This window comes from Typopeltis vanoorti, chromosome 2 (genome assembly GCF_054136105.1).
Source record: "Typopeltis vanoorti isolate ZY-2024b chromosome 2, IOZ_Tvanoo_1.0, whole genome shotgun sequence".
NCBI classification, from domain to species: Eukaryota; Metazoa; Arthropoda; class Arachnida; order Uropygi; family Thelyphonidae; genus Typopeltis; species Typopeltis vanoorti.
In genome coordinates, this window is record NC_143550.1 from 181,276,188 (window position 1) to 181,296,668 (window position 20,481).

Here is a 20,481-nt window from a genome sequence, read left to right on the forward strand (position 1 = left end):
TTAATAAAAATATTTATATATCGACAAAAATCGTGGGTGTCCTCCCGCGATGAGTCTTCGGACTCCTTGGAGGCGTAACGAATAATAATAATAATAATAATAATAATTTGGGGTGCTGCAGATCCGTAGTGCCTATGCACGAGCCGCCCCTGCTCAGCACTAAACATAATCTTCGAAAATGGCAGGCAGTTTCGAGTGGAGTGACGTTTTCGACAAATGTCAAATTGAATTGGATAGCGAGACTTATTTGTGCGTAGTATTGAGTAAGAAAAAAGTGCGGCGATTTTACAAGTGACTAGAAATGGCAGATGATATAAAAGAAAGTTGGTTTTTGTTGATCAAAACAGCAGAGTAGAAAACGAATATCAGACATAAAGAAATGTTTTAGGAAATTTTGAAGAAAAGAGCAAAGCAAAGCTAATAATGGTAAGCACCTGATGACACCATATTTCAATATAAAGATGCGATGTGCACGTTATACCCCCACGGAGGAGGAGAAGAAGAATGGGACATCGCGCCCTTTGATTGGGAAAAAACTCAGTTCCACCTCTCGTCTTGACGAGAGGAATCTACAGGGGAGACAATGATGGAGTTGTATGCCCTTTTATAATGAATCCGTGGAGGTGTCGCGTAATAACATTTGTTCAGAAGTTAAATGACACAGTAATCGAACTGCGTACTTTTTCTCGATTTTATATTTTTATTCATGTTTTACATCAAATTACGGTCTTTATACATAAAACACCGTAAGTCATGTTTGGAGACAAACTTCAAGAAATAAAGTGGGAAAAAGTAATATTCGCAGATTTAAAACCCGTTTATTATTATTAGTTTTAAAATAATTTCAGGACTACATTAACTAGCAGTCTAGCAATGAAAGCTGTCCAATTTGCTAGTTAATAAATTATATAAATGAAATAACGAAGCGAATTAAACAAAGTGAAAATTCCCTCTTGTGAACCAAGCCTTGTACACAACAGAATGAATAATTGCCAGCACAGCACTTCGTGATAAATGAGTGGCTGTTATCACAAAGCAGTATAATTTTAGTCATCAACCTTTAAGTGTGGTTGTCGTGATTAGGTCTTTGCACGACGTCCTAATGACGTTTTGTAACTTCAAGCAGGTTTCCAAGGGAGCAATGGAGTATTTAGTCACAAGAAAACGAACAAATAATCTCTTCGTTTCATTTCCTGTCTGGTTTTAATATACCGATATCGTAATTATTTACATGCCTTATTAATAGCGATGAAAAAATGATGAATATAAGTAATAAGTGAAAATTAAAATCAACAATGCCAGGCTTATTATTTAGAGTGTTTTTGAGGGATCACAAAAACAGTACACAATTAATAATAATTCAAAAGGTTAATAAAAGCAGATTTATTGACATTTTGTAAACGAAGTTTTGGTCTTTTATATTATTGAATATAACGAAAAGTTAAGGAATATGCTTCTAATAGTTTGTTTTGTTTTATTTTCGGAGAAAGGTTTCTTTTTACAAATTAGGATACAAAACATGTTGAAATCATTCTTATTTGAATTTAGAAAAACGAAAGTACTAATAGTTTCACGGTTTAGGATTTTTCAGGTCGATTTTTTTTATTATTATTTTTTTATTTGAAAATTCGCATCACAAACAGTACCGTCGACAGGGTGAGGGCCGCCTGTCTCACGACACGCTTAATTAAGGGAGCTCTTTCAGCAACATTGTGGTAGGCGCCGTAGTAGGGCAACAAGATATTTTACAGCATCGGATGTAGATGCAATAGATTTATTTGAAGAATGAAAATTCTCTCAAAAATAACACAAGAGAAAAGTGCTCCTCACAAAATTTTATCATATATATATATATTTTTTTTTTTTTTTTTTTTTTTGTAGAAAGTATTTTACCTTGGGTATAATTTAAAGATACCCAGTATAATATGTTAAAGATACCAACCTATTTTAAACCTGGTTTTTACTCCATTTCCCAAGTTTGCGCCTGCAAGTCTGGGTGACCTCACACGTAGTGCAAGTCCAGGTAACTCGTGGTAAAGGTGGAATAAGCTCTAATGACTATTCTTAATATTTACCCTTAATGCAAAGCACATATCCTGGGGGAGATGTATGATGCTATGTATTAAAGGCAAGGAGCCACTATCCGTTGCAAAATGTCATCATATCATCAAATTCCTGCCATGTACCCTGAAGGGGTGTACAGGATATGACAGTACTACATGAAAAAATTACATCATTACTAACTTCCTATCTACAATTTCCCTACAAATCAGTCTGTTACTTGTCAAGACTCCAACATTATCAGATCTTATATTTCTATCGTCTAAGGCACTTTGTACCGTATCAATCCATCTATATCTTGGTCTTCCTCTGGTCGTTTTGCTGCCAACCTGGCAGAGAACACTTGTTTTGCTAATCTTTCCTTGCTCAATCTGTTTAAGTGACCATACCACCTGATATTAGCTCTGCAAACGCATTCCTGGATGCTGACAATGTCAAGTTCTTTCCTAATATCCTCGTTTTTAATATATTGCCATTGATGCCATCTGTTCACACCTATAATCTTTCTCAGGACTCTCATATCTGCGTTCTCTAGTCTTTAGTCAAGTGTTTTACTTCTGACCCAGCTCTCAGATCCATAAGTTAAAACTGGTTTGAACACTGTCTTGTATACAGCTAATTTAGTGTTCCGACTAATTTCTCTCTTATTCCATATGAATTTATTCAATTGACTTCCCACCATACCAGCTTTGCTGATTCTGTTGTCTATTTCTATATTTAATTTACCATCTTCGGTAAAAATCGTGCCTAAGTAGCTGAAATGTTTCACTTGTTCCACAGGTTCTCCATTCACAACGCAGTTGACATTTTCAATGATTCTGCCTATTTTCATTGTCTTTGTCTTTTTATTGCTGACCTTAATAGCATATCTATTACAACAGCGATTCAATTCAGTCAGAGAATCTTGCAGACTTGCAGCGGATTTATTTAGAAGTATAACATCATTTGCATAAAGCAAAGAGCTGACATTAACATCTCCAATTTTGATATCATGTTTAATACCACTTTCCTACATAATGTGATCCATATAGATAATGAATAACAGAGGGGATAATGTACATCCTTGTCTCACACCAGATTTAGCATTAAACCATCTTCCTGTACTTCCTTCAATTATAACTGCTGACTTACAACTCAAATAAAGACTAAGTATTGCTTGATATAATGCCCCATTATATCAAGCAATAATGGCAAGCTTTTCTTCCACAATTCTTCTCAACCGTTTCTCAAGTATACTTGCATAGATCTTGCCAAGAACACTCAGTAGGGAAATACCTCTGTAATTCTCACATTCAGTTTTATTTCCCTTTTTGTATATGGGTACTATGAGAGCTCTACTCCAATCATCGGGAATTCGTCTCTCTGTCCAGGCTTTCTGAACTATGCAGTGCAGCCACTGTAAGACTCTTATACCATCATACTTCAGCATTTCTGGTCGAATACTCCCTGCTGCCTTGCCACATTTCAAGCCTTTGATGGCTTTTTCTACTTCAAATATGGATATGTATTCCTGACTACATGCCTGGTCAGTGTTTTTTACCACTATGCTGTCATCACTGCTTGTTTCATTTAGCAGTTTTTGAAAGTAATTACTCCATACTTTAAGGATATCTTTTTCTCCCGTTTTCATGTCACCTTTATCATCTCTAACTCCTTTTAAAGCACTCTTTCCTCCATTCCTAAGCTTCATCAACAACCTCCAGAATATTTTGCCACCTACTTGATATTTATTTTCTGTATTCTTGCCAAAATCTTCCCATGACTTTTGTTTAGCTAGTTTTACACAGTGTTTAGCATTTTTGCATTTGTCTCTATATTCTCTAAGAGCACAAGCTGACTTATTTGACAGGAACTTTTGGTATGCTTTCTTCTTTTACTTCACTGCCTCTTTAACTTCCTGTGTCCACCAGGGAGTTCTGATTTTTTTTATCCTTGCACACAACCTCACCACATGCCTCTCTGGCAGAATCAATCAATGTTTTCTTCAGAGTTTGCCACTGAATCTCCAAGGTTTGATTCCTATTCTCAAACTCTTTCATTTTTTCTTCAATAATCTTTGTGTATTTTAGCCTACAGTTCACATCTGAGAGCTGCTCAACTTTTATTCGCTTTAAAACTTTCTTACATGTTATTCTTTTCAATATGAAATTCAATTTTATCCTGCTCAAGACTAAATAGTGATCACTCCAATTTCAAATCCTCTGTACACTCTGGTGTACAGAGGATTTGAAATTGGAGTGATCATTGTTTTCTCCCTGCACCAGGGAGAAAACATCACTATCAACAATAACATAGTCAATGAGACTTTTCTTATTCCTAGCCTCTTCTCTCCATGTGAATTTGTGCACAATTTTATGTTGGAACATGATGTTAGTGATAACCAGTCCATGTCCTGAGCAGAAATCCAACAGATATTTGCCATTATTGTTAGCTTTGTTCTTTTCTCCAAATTTTCCCAAAATATTTCGGTATGTCTCACAATCATTTCCTACTCTGCTATTTAGATCCCCAACAAGGACCAACTTTTCCTTTTTTGTCAGTTGTGTCAGTTGCCTTTTCTAAAGCATCAAAAAATTCCTCCGCTTCTACCTTAGTAGAACCTTCTGTGGGACCATAGGCACAAATAAGTCTCATTGTCCAGTTCCCCATTCTCATATTTGCCCACATTACTCTACTTGAGATTGACTGCCTTTCAAGAAGATTAGCGTCATATTTTGTGTTGAATACTATGGCTACTCCTTCTGAGCAATAAATACAAAATTTATTTCTGAGCAATAAATTTTGTATTTATTGCTCAGAAAGTTCTCACCAGGTTTTGTCTTTTTTGTTTCAGTCAACTATTATGTCAATCTGGTACTTATCCAATTCCTCAGCTAGCTCCATTTCTTTGCCATTCAGGCTTCTTATGTTGATAGTACCGATCTTTAACTCTGGTGATGTTCAGTTGAGGTTTGTTTTCAGATTTGTTCCAGTAGCTGACTTTTCGCTGTTCGCCCTGGTTCCCTGGCAAAAACAACGGGGGCCTTGTTTAACCGGGCGACGCCATAGCCGGTATGAAATTTTGTCATGTCGTACCATCATTTTTTATTTTGGTTTAACCAATAAGAATACAATTTGGTCGGCTAAATCCCAAATTTCCAGCCCATCCTCGTTCGTTCAGTACCCAACAGGGTGCACCACGAGAAGGTGAGGATTGGATATTAGGTCAGAAGCCCTGTCGGTTCTCCGCATTCCTTTAAAGGCTATGTGGAGGTCTCCTCTCAGTTATACAGCTTTGACCCTTTAGCACCCCGTTGCAAAATGTAAGGTTTCAAAATGTGGAAAATAAAAATGGGATGCAGAATTTATGCTTGGTGAGGATATATTGTCGGACGTGGAGGAAATAAGAGATCTGGAGGTGATAGTGGATAATGATCTGAAATTTAGGGGACACATAGTCAAAATTGTGAAGACAACACAAAGGCTTCTGGGAATGATGCAAATGACACTAACTTGTAGAAGTAGGGAGAATCTTGTTACATTGTATAAGGCTTTGATTAGGCCACAAATGGACTATTGTTCCCAGATTTGGTCACCTGGTTTTCAGAAGGATGTAGAAATGTTGGAAAGGGTCCAGAGGCGACTGACTAAGGTAGTTTCTAACCTCTGGAATATCAAGTATGAGGCAAGATTGAGAAGATGCAACTTGCAAAGTCTGGTAGACTGGAGGAGGAGGGGAGATATGATAGAGACCTACAAGTTATTGAGGGGTTGTTATAGGATCAATGCTGGAGAGGTTCTACAGAAAATAGTGAGAGATTAGAGGAGAACCAGAGGTCATCCCTGGAAGCTGTATAAGGAGGGTGTGAGTAGGGGAGTGAGAAGCAGGTTTTTTTTCATGCAGAGTTGTGAATGATTGGAATGCCTTGCCTAAGAATGTGGTGTCTGCATAGAATTTGAGTGTGTTTAAAGCAGTATGATGATCTGTGTGTTAGATAAAAGGACCTCCTAGATGAGTCTTTGACTCCATGGGGTCTTGGGTAATAATAAAAAAAAAATAATAATAATACCGGTTTCGACATTTATTGAGGTCTCATCAGTGGGATCCAGGCTTAGAAATACCAAGATTTAAGTAATACAGAGCTTACAAGTATTTTACCGAAACAAGTTACCATAAGGTGTTTTGACCTTATTAAATAAAATTCTCAGGATGAGAGATAGATATAGAAAGTATTTTACCTTTCTTCTTTAACATATATTATACCCAAGGTAAAATACTTTCTACATCTATCTCTCATCCTGAGATTTTTATTTAATAAGGTCAAAGCACCTTATGGTAACTTGTTTTGGTAAAATACTTATGAGCTCTGTATTACTTAAATCTTGGTATTTCGAAGCCTGGCCCCCACTGATGAGACCTCAATAAAGGTCGAAACCGGTATGGGTAGTGTCCCCTTGCCTTTAATACATAGCATCATACATCTCCTCCAGGAGATGTGCTTTGCATTAAGGATAAATATTAAGAATAGTGATCATCAGAGCTTATTTCACCTTTACCATGAGTTGCACTAAATGTGGGGGTTATCCAAACTTGCAGACGCAAACTTAACTTACTTGTCTGTTTGCTTACTTGGGAAATGGAGTAAAAACCAGGTTTAAAATAGCTTGGTAACTTTAACACACACACACACACATATATATATATATATATATATATATATATATATATATATATATATATATATATATATATATATATATATATATATATATATATATATATATATATATATATAACCAAAATCTTGTAGAAATTTATCCCAACGTAACCACCGTTCAAAGGATATTGTTAACAATTCCCGTTAGCGTAGCAAGTGCGGAAAGAAGTTATTCCAAGCTTAAACTGATTAAAAATTATTTGCGAACAGCAATGACCTAAGAAAGATTGGCTGGTCTAGCAACTATATCGATAGAGGCTGACATTGCTTATAATTTAAATTTAGAAGAGCTTATAAACAGTTTTATTGTGCGATATCCTCGTAGAGCAAACATTTAATTAATATTATTATGTAATTGTTTTGCATTAATGTTTCTGTTGTAATAAAAACAAAATAGCAATTGGAGATTTTCTTATATTTTTGTCTTAGGGCTATATTTAATTGTTTGCCTCAGGGCGCGATCTAATCTGGCGACGGCTCTGATTGCAAAACATACAAATTTGAACTATTATAAGTTCGCCCACAGTTTGTAGATCTCTGCTTGGCGAGTTGCCAAGAATAGTCGATTCTTGCTGAAGAGGAGAAAGAAATGAAGAACGTGTGAATTGGTCACCAGCGCGCGAAATCACGTGCTTTATACATAAAATTTCCGAACTGTTATACTAGCAAATAGTTACCACTTTAAAAACTACAATGGTCGTAAAAGATAAGTTAATTTTCCGACGTGTAATAATAAGCAACTCATCCCAGAAGACGGATTCATTACCCTATTACTGGAATGGATTCTCCTTTTTGTGAGATGCGCAGAAGTGTCGAAGGATTTTGAATCTGTGGGCGTACCAACTTTTTGCTGCGACAAAGGGGTACCTCTTCTCGCAGTAAGAAATTTTGTCTTGTTTGTTGAGGACAGCAAATATATTTCGAGTTATAAATAATTCACAATTTCTAAAATAATATTAAATTGATATACTAAATGTTAGTACCATTTAGAGAAAATTTAAACAAGATTGATGTAATATTTTATAATTTCCATTATATGAAATAACCGGTTTAATGGAATTAAATTCATTCAATGCTGTGCTTATGTCCTTCTTCGTGATGTCAAGAGGGGAAACATATAAAGCATGATTTACTCGGAAAAGTTCGTTAATAAGCATAGACTAAAATATGTTTAAAAGGGTGTTTATACTGTATGATTGTGTGAGGATTTATATCATAGCCGATCGAGTTCACAGATATTCTGTTCTCCAACTTGTATGTCATTGGTTCGAATTTCACTTTGGGCATAGATGTTGGGGAATGTCTTTAGATAATAGATGAATTTCATAGTCTCGTATAAAATTGAGTGATGGTATTATTTTTGTTTATCATTGTAATAGGAAAACTATATCGGACGTAAGATGACTTGGGATAAGTGCAAGTTATTTTGGTGATGAAGACTATGCATGATATGCAAATGATCACATTTATTTTATATTATTAACCGGGCATCTCTGTACAATCCAAAGACTTATCATCGGAGGTCCATGCTAACCATATAAGGAAAAAATATAATATGTTGTTAAAACAGGAGAAGCCAATGCTGGAGCGATATATTAAACTTAAATGGGAAACAACAAACTATTTCACTTCGTGATGCTTATATGGATTTCGACATTTTTAAAAATGAAACTAAGGTCTGCATTTCTTCACGTTGTATTCAAAGACATCCTGCTGGTATTTAAAATCTTGTGCAATGTTTCAAAAGCTGGCATCGTTTCAACAACAGTGAAGATATCTGGTTTGTTTATTGCCCATGACACGACAAGCAATTTCTAATACGTCACAAGCTGTAGCAGGAAAAACAACATCTTGCTGCTTGTCCAATGACAAGGCCACGGAGAAGGAAAAACCACTAATCCTGTTGAAAAGTCTGATTTGTAAAAGTAGGAGGTATAAGTTCCGTGCAGAAGATAAAACCGATGTCATTTTGTTTGATTTATTATTATTATGCGGTCTTTATTATGCTTTAATCGTTTTAGATGATAGCATCTAAAATATATACATAAAAAAAAAGATGTTTTCGCACAAGAATTACAGGGGAGAGACCCCTTGAAACGTTAGATTATAAAATATGAAATGAAATATAATTAAATTATAATATATCGTAATATAAAAATTCCTTTTAAGAAGGATGGATTAAAAGCATTCATGTTATTGTGATTAAGGATAACACTTCAAGGAAGATAGAATCGGATGAAATATAAATAAGTAGGCTCATTTAATAAGCTGTTACTCGTTGAAATGAATTTTTTAAAAAAGATTTTAAAAACATTAAAATAAAATATTAAAATTTATATTGCCGGCCTGTTGGCCGAGTGATCAGCCTATCCGCTCTCCAGCCGAAAGGTTACGGGTTTGAATCCCGCCGTGGGCATGCATGTTTGTGATTGTCTGTGGTGGCCGGTAGATGGCGTTGGTGTAGTTGTGGTTTGTTGTAGTTGGTGGATGTAGAGTAGGTGCCCTCCCTCGATGAGTCTTTGGACTCCCTGGAGGTGTCACGTAATAATAATTATAATAATAATAATAAACGACAGATTTTAGTAAAAGATCTGTGAAACCAAATTTCAGTGAGATTTCATTCCAACATCCTTTTCATACTTACACAAACAGATTGGATGAGAGTGATAGTTGCCTATGCATTCGCAAAACGTACTAAATAATGCTCAATAATAACTGAAAATTAAACTGTGCTTTTCGTGCCTTGAAATACGCAAATCCCATTGCCTGGTTCACCGAACTTTAATCCAATCGCATTCCTACATGATGATGTCATTCGCAATCAGCGATTGCGCACACTCAATATTTTACAGTTCAGTATAATCGCCATCATCAAGATGAAGCTTATACTCCTTTGAGCCCACGTGCAAGGGCATTACTGTACGTGACATTAAACTGAGGACAATTAAACTACTGTTCTAGTAAGAATGCGATGATAATCCAACACAGCTAAGATTATATCAATTTTTACACCAATGCTCTCTATTTCTTTGGAATCCTACATGTTCAGAGCGTGGATAGTTCTGAACTTATATTCTAAGATGGTCTTAACTCGAGCATTCGTTATTTCAAGACGATTTAGTCATTAAAATCTGGTGGAGGGTTCCGCTAATGATTCTCAAAAATTTCAAGTTTTTGTGACCACTTCTTCACTACATGAAGGCCTGTCAATTAATTACGACCCCCTCGTATGGATTCCACCAGTCTCTTTCCATCATAGATCTTCTAAGCTAACCTTATTCATCTATAAGCACAAGCAATGGAAAGATGTGCAGAAAGTGATATGCTTACAGTTGACGTTTCCAGGGTATTCGATCGAGTCCAGCATAGAGTTTTTCTTGCAAGGCTACCTTAAGTCCATTCATTGCAAATGAGTCGGCAGTTTTCTTTCAGATCGCTCACTGCTCCCGACACCCCGGATATCTTACCTTTTCAGAAACCAATCAGCTCTGCTGTTTTCAAAATCGTGGTTCCAGTCACAATAAACCCTTGATCGAAATCCGAAAGATCCTTTGTTTTTCCCATTGCGATCAACACTGACGATTACTGATCAGTAGCATTCTTAAATAGTTGGTTAAGAACACGTGGTGACGCACGTGACCAAGTCTTTTTCATTACGCTGAATAAGTAGCGTTTGTGCACATCTGTACATGTGAAGCTGACATGCCTTTCCAGGTATATTTCAAAATGCTGACGATTTCATTGAGGTGTACAGTCAGAGCCGGCGGAAGCGGGCATTCAGAGCATGCGGTGCATGCGGCGCCGCTACGAAGGGGGCGCTTAGATAGAAATTGCATGCGGGCGCCAAAGACCCTAGCGCCGCTTCTGTGTACAGTGATGTAGTCTTGAGAGATATCGCATCGGTGCAGTGCACTGACATCTCTTTACTAAGCAACAAAGAATTACTTTCTATTTTTCACATTATCCCTCCCCCCCTCTTAGCTTTTCCTTCCTTAAACCTTATTCATGGACCTACGCTAAATTTGGGATTGCTTGGTTTGCTGGATTATATTTTCCAGGACACAGTACTCATTTCTCCAAATATACTTTTTGAAAATAACGTCTCCAAAATTTATACTTTATGGTTTATACTTTTGGAAATAGCGATAGAACTAAGTATAAGCAATGCGAAATACTCAAATATGAGTTTGGCAAGTATTAATGAAGCAGACGTCAGTTGGAATTTCGATGGATTTCGGAGGCTTTCTGTTTGTGCCTCATTTCTTGAAATTCAGTATCAGAAATGAACTTCATACATTTCTTCTAACTCTCCTTCACTTCCTTCATGATAATGAAATGTGAAAATCTTCTGATAAATTCATAAGATTACAACTGACCTATCGGTTCTCGCAGCTGTTGTTATGAGAGCTTAAATATTCCACTTTACAATAAATTATTTTTCTAATTCATCTAAAAACCAAGGAAATGTGAATGCCATTTCTGAAGTACTAGAGATTGGTGATTGATAATTACAATTTTACGTTCGTATAGATAATCAGTTTCTGCTACTTGCATACCCAAATGTCACAAGTTAGTTTTATTACTCTTAATTTGAGAGTAGGAATTTTTTTGGAGCCCACATAGATTGATTGGTCAGTCACTCTCATAACACACTCCCCAGATGAAGTCACCGACCGCGTATTTGGGGCTGGGTGTAAGCTCAAATTGGTATCTGGTTTAGAGTTGGCTGAAATAACTAAGCCCATGTAGTATGGGTGTTATTTTTGTTCATTGCGTGTATTTCATGTGGTCAATTTGCTTGTTTCGTGAGATGATAAATCTTTCACCTCCATATGAGGCCAGCCAGCTCCCTTTCAAATTCCTCGCATCCTAAAAGGAATTGAATCTTTACAACTGAAAGACAGTATTACGACGTCTTTGTAGTTGCACTACAGAGGTATGACAATAGTAGCATAACAGCCACGTGAAATCGAGTGTTTTTAAATCTATATACATACATACATACATACTTACCCGATGTTCAACTTAAGAATACCTTTAGCTTAAACATAAGCGAAGTTTGCCGATTATCGGTAACTCCTCTGTAGTTATGACAGGAGGTCAGAATAGAAGAAAAAGAAAGAAAGAAAAAGTTACATACCCGATGTCCTTCCTGGTAATACCCCAATGTCAGTGGATAAGAAAACTCGAGACACAGTGAACGTGTTCCTCCGTTTGCACATCTTTTATATTAGAAGACGACATCGCTCCAAACCGGTTCTCGAAACAAGTCAAGGGGGTGGATGAGACCGTTTGTAGACTATCACATCGCAACGAATCCCTGTTAGTTAGCAGGGAGTCAGGTCAGATCACTTAATGCTGGGGTATCCCTGAAGGTCAGGGACGAAGGCGAGAGAAATGACATCCGACAAGTAGGAGAGGGAGAAAGAGAAAGTACTGCTATTTCAATCACCAAATGATGGAGTAAGTGCTATGTAAAGTTGATTTACTGCATTTTCAAAGAAAAATGCATATAATAGTGTGTTTACGAAGATGTGCTCATCACACTTCCTTCTCACCCACTCACTCCACATTATTATATCCGCATGAATGCACGACGCTGCTTCCTGGTCGACTGGAACAAGCGATCTTCGAGAGTTTAATTAAATCTTGTTGAACTTATATATATATATATATATATATATATATATATATATATATATATATATATATATATATATATATATATATATATATATATATATATATATTGAATTACAGCGAAATATAAGCCAGTTAATAAACAACTTTTTCTTAATTAAATGAACGTTCAACAACTTAGCTTGTTTGCTACATCGATTACAGTATTAGTGAACTTTACGAATTTGTCGGTCCTTCCTCTGTTTTCAGCATAGATCAGCTGTCCTCGACCACGTTCGAACATGGCTGTCAGAAATATTCCATGTCCCTTCTGGCTTTCACTCATCATTCCCCGATTATTAACATCTATGTCGAAGTCACTTTTGTCTATTATCACATCCACTTGAATGCGAATACTGTCACATCTCACATGTCATTGGCCACATTTGCTCAATCGCTTGTTACCGGTTGATTTTTTGCTCCTCTACCTATAGCTCAGTAGGAAAGGGCGATACCCTTTGATTGCAAAGATATAAATCCAAATGTCGTCTAGGACACGAAGAATCTTTCTATGGACTGGAAAGTCCATAGAAAGATTCTTCTTGAACTACCAATCTTATACAGAGAGAGATGGGGGTGGGGGGTTTACTCCGAGAAATTCGGATTTTTCATCTCTAAAAACACGCAATCTGCTGGGGAAGGACGCACTGAATTACCAAACATAACACGTTGACCTCATAGCCGTAGCAGTATTGTACGAAATATCAACCAAAATCAAACCAGTTGATCCCTTTTAACATAAATATGTTCTACTGTTTGGCCACTGAGTGTATATAGATGATGATGATGTCCGAGTTTGACACACTGATCTGAGAGGGTGAGTTACAAACAGAGCGGTTGATAAAAAACGACAGTTGTGAGGGTTCTGAAGAAACAAAATATAGAATGGTGAAAGAATGGCATTAATGATAGAGCCATCTTAAAGTTGAGACATTAAAAACGAATCCAACATGATTTATATTTAAGAATGTGGAAGCGGAAATAATCATAGGTAACATATGGCCTTTCATTCAGAACAGATGAAAAAGAATGTCATATATATACAGGGTGTTCGGGATAAATTTGACATATTTATAATTAATTATATTTTTCCGTAAGTTACATGTATTAACACACACTTCTCTTCATTTAAAAGTTTGGACCCTTCTTCATTCATATACAAGATGTCAGAAAGGATGGATAGTTGGAACCCACCTGAATCATGGAAGAGAATAACTTGTATCATGATGATTCGTGCCCGCCATCAAAATAAGGATATTACGACTGCTGCCCAATGCTCCCTGAATACAGTAAAAACAATCAGGCATGAACTAGAGACTTGCAATGGTGACTACGAGGATGTAGCAAGAAGAAAGATCCCTAGCAGACGATCTGATTGCGTTCGTACAGCAGAATTCCTCGCAAATCTGCAGGAACAGGTGTTGAAGAACCCTGGCATTGGAATTCGGGCTTTGTTCGTGGAGTTGCTAACTGTAGTCAAGCCCTGGATAACAAGGGTAGCCAATGGTAGGCCGTATGTATGGCAACAGGATTCGGCCCCTTGCCACACCTCTGGGAAAAGTCAAAAATGGTTGTCTGAAAATTTCTACGACTTCACCAGTCCAAATGTTTGGCCTCCAAACTCCCCAGACCTTAACCCCATGGATTATTTTGTATGGGGCGCAGTTGAAAAAGACACCAATCGCACTTCCAGTAATACAAAAGCCCAGTTAATGGATAAAATTAAAACAGTTTTTGCGGCCCTTCCTAGGGAGACTGTAGCATCAGCTTGTTCGAGGTTCCGAAGCAGAATTGAAGCTGTGATCGATGCTAATGGTGGTTATTTTGAGTAAATCTTGTTGATAGTATTGTAATTAACTCTGCCTGTAATGGTTTTTTGTCAATTCATTAAATTTAATAGATACAAAGAAGATTTTCTTTTTCCTTACGAAACTGTCAAATTTATCCCGAACACCCTGTATATATATATATATATATATATATAATTACCTGCCTGAGTGGCTGAGGGTATTGTCTCTGCTCTTGAATCAATAGGTGGTGCGTTTTAATCCCACTGTTACAGGAACGTTTATGAGAGTCTTTATGTGGAGAACGATTTTTGTCGCTCAGTGCGAGACCAGCGCCAGGCTTGCAGGAAGCCTGAGCTGGCTTGAAAAATACCACATGGTCTCTAGAGGAGGGATCTCTTCTTGTCTACCCTTTACCGCACCAAAGACACTACTAACAAACTAACAAAATTAGTTTATTAGCTTTAGTGCAAAGCTAATACTGAGAACTGCTTTAAGAGTCCAGAGTATCTTGTACACCCCCCCCCCCTTGACAATAGAAAATGATGTCGAAATGAAATATTTCGCACATAACATGGAATTAGGCTTGAAAATATATGCTAATGTTTACGCAGAAATTGAAAAAAATCTCGCCTTTTACAGAGAATCTCCTACATTCCTGTTATTCGGTGCTGATGAAAGAATTGGTTCATGGGAAAAGTAGCTTGTCTTCTCTGAATCCATCAAATTTCAGATCGCCTGCAGCAATGCAATGGTCTAGAGCGTGTTTCCTCTGGAAAAGCATTTGGTCCTCTGACATCATTCAACCAATGGTTGACTGAAATCCCAATTTTACATTGTTCAAGACTTACTACATAACCCTGCATTGACTCTGTTTATCTTGTTATGGCTATTTCAGTAAAATAATATCCCGAACAACTGGAGCTAACATCCTGTTGGAACGGTTCCATGAATATCAGAGTGACCTCGCTCTCAGGATTTCGCTACTCAGTAGAAAGAACAACGCGACATTTGTCCTTCGGCTGGAAAAACCTGGGCTGGAATCCTGTCTACGACGCAGGGAACCTTTAAGGGCTTACCAGCTAAAAGAAAATTACCGCGTCATATGGAGAGGGCAGAGCTCTCTCTCTCTCTGACTCTTCAACACGTATGTGATCACGTGAAGTGAAACGCTCCCATCGGTCTTCCATCTCCTTTCCATTAACCTGCAGATGTGGCTCTATTTTAATGAACTATGGAAATCTGTCTCCATCTTGTGAAATCATGCCAGAGAGAATCCTTCAGCATTCTCAAGGATTCTCCTTTCATCCATGCTGAAGGAAGTGTTATACACATCACATAGATGGACTAATTCTGTAATAGTGTACATTGCTTCCGAACACTATTACAGAATTAGTCCATCTATGTGATGTGTATAACACTTCCTTCGATATTTAGATCACATTAAGATAAAATCATCACATTATATAAATTAAAAAAGAAAAAAAAACTGATATCATAGCTGAGATGACCATATCATCCACAGCACTGTCGGTGAGACTACGTTGAACGCAACAGTAATGCATTCGTGATTTTTAATCAAAATTCGTTGACCCCCATTCTTTACTGAACACATACCGGAAACTGAATTAGAAACCTTTATGCAAATGTACGTAAATGTCACTTAGCGTATATGCAAAATATTTGGTCACGTCCGTCACTACCTGTTCTAGGCAGCTAAACAGCTGCCTAGAACGCGTGGTGATGGCTCTCTTTCTCGAACCTCGAAAGGAACTTTCGAGGTTCGAGAAAGAGTTTATTGTGTACGCCTGTCTGGCGGAGCCACGATTTTGAAAACAACAGAGCTGATAGTTTCTTAAAAAGTGAGCTATCCAAGGTGTTTAATTAGTGGGAAAATAACCCACTTTGTTTGTCTAAGAGGAGGAACTGTGGTCCTAAGAAAGAATGTCAGAAACGAGATCGCCGTAGCCTCAGAAGGCTTTTACGAATAACAGAACTTCCTATGTGCAGCAAGTGACCGAAACATTTAATAGTTGTTCCCGACCCATATCTCACAACTATGCGGAGGGAATTGAAGATGATCAGTATTAACAGTCGCTTGCATATATGGAAACCACTGATTTCTGTGAAGAACCGGAAAGTTCGTCTACAGTGGTGTCAGGAACACCGTGATTGAAAACTGAATGACCGGAACAACGTTATGTGGTCGGACGAGTCACGGTACACCCCGTTCTGTACCCACAGTAGGCAGAGTTTGGCAAACGTCCCATGAAGTAATGAACCCAGCTTGCCTTGTAAATACAACTCAAGGTTCTGGAGTTGATGTCGTGGTGTAGGGAATGTTCTGTTGGTATGGAACGGGTCCCCGATATTGCTGGAAGGTCGTGAGTCCTGCAAGGAATTTCTAAACATTGTTGCGGATCAAGTCCATCCTGCAATGTTGACATTTTATCCAGCAGGTGGCGTTGTTTCATGGACGACAATGCTACTGTCCATCGCGCAAGAATTGTTCAGCAGTGATTCAGCGATCATGACAGCGACTTCCACCATCTTCCCTGACCACCACAAAGCCTGGATCTGAACCCAATTGAGAATGTATGGAACAGGTTAAAAAAGGAGATCCGGAAACAAAGTTATTCTCTGTTAAATCTAAGCCAGTTAAAGACTGTCTGATGAACGCCTCGCATGGTGTAGACGTAGATGCAATGCAATCCAGCACCTTGTGGAATCTATGTTAAACCGCATACGTGCTGTAATATCTGATACCGTGTTGGACCTTTTAAAGAGGCCCAACGCGGTATCAAATAAAAGTGTCTAATTCAGTGGCTGGTGTGTGTATCTGTTTACAATTATTGTGCGTGTGTGGTCCTTTCATATCTCATATCATACTGTTTTACATCGAATTGCATAAAAATTCGTCAGTTTTTGAATTATCGTGATTTTTCTCTTTGCTTCTTAATTTATGCAAACGAGTGTATACACAAAAATATAACTTAAGCATGATTTCCAATATTGAAACTAAAATGCATGAATAGTTCAGAGCAAACAGATCTGAACGATATAAAGCTAGTCTGTATTCTTTTGTACAACCATTACTTGTTGGTTAATAGTAGGTGGAGTTTTACCATACTGTTACTCTAGTTTAGGAGACACACACACACACACAGGCTTGCGACTGCCAATACGCATAAATGCTTAGGTCAATTGCTGCACACAGGAACGTCTGTTTATCAAGACTTTTTAGACGAAGGCGATCTCGTTCTTGACAGACTGTCTTAGGACCACACTTGCGCCTCACAGACAAGCAATGTGGTTTATTTTTCCACTGATTTAAACCCGGGATATTTCATCTTTTGAGAAACCAGTCAACTCTGCTGTTATCAAAATGGTGGCTCCAGCCAGATGGGCATCCACAACAAGTCCTTTATAGAACTCCAAAATATCACTAGTTTTTTCCATTGTGATAAACCGTACTGACGATGCTGAGCAACAGCGTTCCTAACTAGTTGCCTACAACACGTGGTGACGCACGTGACCAAATATTCTGCATATATGCTACGTAAGTCAGGTTTACGTACATCTGCATAAGAGTCTAATTCAGTGGCCGAGGTGTGTTGTAACCACTACGTTGTTACTGTGAAGTGCAACTAGGTATCGAGGACCGGTTCAGTCATTTAGAATTACGGCTGAGGTAAGTAAGGTTGTGAAGAGAAGGTATCAAGGCGTGGAAATGCAATTTCGATTACACTGTACCTCATTACAATACCAAAGCTATACACTCTGTTCCCAAAAGTCAGAGAGCGCACAATTATATATTATAAACCAAATATTGTAGTTATTTACAGAAATTAATAAGGTGCAATTGCGTCTTTGGTCGCAATGACTGCTTCAATGGAAAGTTGTGTTCTACGGCAATTTTCCTGTATTAGAAGTGAAAAACACACGACCTTCCAAGAGGACAGACATCTTACTACTTTCTTATGAGACTGGCTATCTTATCTCCAGTTGAACATTTCCTCTGAAGGTTCCCTGTACTTTGCTACATCGAATTCTACAATACCAGTTTCTTCCAATATCTTTTGTGTGATCCGGATCACGATTCGTGTTGGCCACTGCAATTTTCTAACTTTACTATTTAAACCAGCAATATCGTGCTGAGATGTAAAAGAGCTAGTGACATAAAACTGTCGCAGTGTATGTACAGAACATTGCTGTAGGACCAACGTCTTGATTCCGTGCACTGGTGCCAATAGACGCAACTGATCTCAACTAGAAGTCGATACACGGTATTAAATTGATTCCTCCAAACTTTATTGTAGGGATGAGACACTTAGGTAATAAAATATTTCTTTGGGAAGAGAATGTAAAGTGATTCCCAGAGAAATTTCCATGACCCATTTCTATTTTCGCATGATCTAAGTTCTTGTTTCTTTAGTCCATGCCAATGTGTGTACTCGTTGTTATTAACAAAAGCTTGTAGGTGTTGCACCTCAGTCATGAAAAAGCTTGTCATGGAAACACGTGGGATTTCATGTCCTTGTCACTCTCTCTCCAAACACTGATTCTCTAAGATCTGGTGGAGAGCTGAAGTAATCAGCCTTTAAAGCACTTAGTAGAATGACTGAATGTGCGTAACCAATTAACTTACGAAGCACTCGTATGAGTTTATGAAAGCAGCTTGTAGGCTGTTCGAAAACCACGAGCAAATGTAGCCGAAAATGCAAAGGGGTCATTATCTCTGTATGTGCCACATTTTTAATCACAAGAGCAAAATGAAATCAGGATTTCATTCGATACAATGGCAACTTCGAATTATCTGTTTCTTAGAGTATTTGCTAACTACACTAGTTACCATCAGGATGCAGTCAGCAGGTCCAGTATGTTCAATACCAGCCAGGTCATACTGGACTTAGTTCTTATGAGTTCAGTAGGAGTGGCAAGTGCGACAAAAGGATTCTTAACGTCCTGTTGAGTTCTACGCGTGACTGCAAGTATCCGGACACACCACTAATGTGGGTGAAGACTAATTTTTAATATAAAGCCTATAAAAGGCAGGGGTATTGCCTGTGTGGAACAGTGGCCACGTCGACGACAGCAGGCACTGGATTTTTATGTTTCTCCTCTTTCGAACTTTGCAGCCATTGAAATTGGTTTTACCTGACTCTCAGATTCTAGCTCGTCTCAAAGATGTTTTTGTGAAATTCGCTAACAGGAGTCTGGTGTGGAAAGGCCAATTCTTTAATGAAATTACACAAAAAAAGTTAGTGTTGTTGTCACCATCAAAACTGGAAATCTTTCCAATTCACGATGGCAAGACCAATTCTAAAATTAATTTTTCTCTCAAATGCTTATGGTATAAATTTAGCGAATCGAACTTTGGAATTCGTTCTTGCAAAGAGATACCCGAACGCTTTCAAAAAGGTGGTATACTGATTTTTTTACCATTTATGCGTTACAATTAATAATTTTCTTCCACTCCTGGTTAGCTGAATATTTTGAAACTTGATGGCGCAATCATTCACCAATTTCAGATTTTGAGATACCTTCTCGCTGATCTGTATACCATTGTCTAAATGACAGATTCTCTGCGAATATAAAAGTTTATAGGACATCATAAAGAGAATGTTAAGCCATACGAGAAATGATCTATTGTAATATCACTGAAAGTTCAGCAGCTGTTTCCAAATGGTTTACGCCTTATGAAGGCCCCGAAAACACCAAAAGGTGACATCGCCAAATATAGATGAAAGTTGTCGTTTATTCAGAAGGCTTGTTCATGACGTGTTTCTTCAAGAAAAATTGTATCAGGGTGTGGTGGAAAAGCATGGCGGTATATCTAGAAAATTCCTTCTACTGTAAGGAGTGAGTAAAGGCGATTGGTTTGGGTCGCATAGCAATGACTTAGCACACAGGTCATCATTACTGGCGTATGGTATCCTAGGATTAGAATGATAGAAATAGTATTATCCAGGAATGTGTTAGCAGAGCTAATCTCAGGTGGTATGGTCACTTAAAGTCCGCGCGGTTGGCCTAGTGGCTGTGCGCTTCGAAACCATATGCCTGGGGAAGGAGTGTCCTAGGTTCGATTCCCGTAGGCGACATGAGGAGCTGAAGGATCTTCCTCAGCCATAGCCAAGTTAGTTGGTCTTGAGCGTGGACAACAGGGTTTTTTTCGGCAGTTTATCTGGGGTTTTTCATCCCGCAAGCAGACAAACCGGCCCCGTGAACACACAGGGATACAACCAGAAATACTTCGA

General features: G+C 37.9%; 1 protein-coding gene across 1 annotated transcript in view; it reads right to left on the bottom strand.

Annotated features, from left to right (window-relative positions):
* The window catches only part of LOC150109707 (uncharacterized), a 31,263-nt gene extending 19,319 nt beyond the window's left edge, over positions 1–11,944 (bottom strand). The window contains exon 1 of the mRNA XM_090409816.1: positions 11,899–11,944. The gene's annotated coding sequence lies outside the window, so the exon portion shown is untranslated. The remainder of the gene's footprint in view (positions 1–11,898) is intronic.
* Between the last annotated feature and the right edge of the window lie 8,537 nt (positions 11,945–20,481).